The sequence below is a fragment of the Myotis davidii genome, unplaced genomic scaffold (genome assembly GCF_000327345.1).
Source record: "Myotis davidii unplaced genomic scaffold, ASM32734v1 scaffold30, whole genome shotgun sequence".
Classification (NCBI taxonomy): Eukaryota; Metazoa; Chordata; class Mammalia; order Chiroptera; family Vespertilionidae; genus Myotis; species Myotis davidii.
In genome coordinates this window covers 3,128,131-3,128,827 of record NW_006282874.1, presented here as the reverse complement: position 1 = coordinate 3,128,827, position 697 = coordinate 3,128,131, and positions in this window count along the sequence as shown.

The following is a 697-nucleotide window of genomic DNA, read 5'->3' as shown; positions in this document are numbered from 1 at the left end:
GGTGGAGGCTCTCCCTGGGCCCGGGAGGGGGCCCGGAGGAGGACGCAGGAAGGCGTTTCCAGCGCCCGCTTGCCCGCCCGCTGGGCTCAGGCGCCGGGATGCAGCCAAAACCCCTGGGATGCTCCGAGGGACCGAGGTGCCGCCGAGGGCGCCCGGTGTCTGCGTCCGCGCCTGCAGAGCGGCGCCCCAGGTGCCGAGTCCCAGGGCTAGTGCCGCCGCCGCAGTCCCGAGCCCAGGCTGAATGTGGCCCAGCCGTGGTGGCCGCCACTTCTGCGTCTGCGACTGCAGGCGGCGGAGCCCGGGCCCTGAGCACAGTCAGCTGATGGCCGATGACGTCAGGCTCTGGGCGCTTTTGCGCTCTGCTCCCGTGAAGCCTAAATGACCCGCCTCGCCCTCCGCCCCTCTGCCCTCGGAGCAGCGGAGCGAGCGATGTCCCCTGCCCGGGCCTAGACAGGCTCCATCCTACCGACTGCTTAGGGCAAGACTAGCTCTCGGTGGCCAGCTACGTATATCCGTGCCACCGTGTCCCAGAAATTCTTTTCTTGTTAAATCTTCCTTTTCCACGCACAGGATTTTGGTTTGCACGCAACACGGGCCTTAACACGGAGAATCCCAGAAGCGGGAAGAAGCCTGTAACGTTTTTCCACATCCCCGACCAGTAGATTTCTGGATGAACACATCCTGGGAATGACCCCTT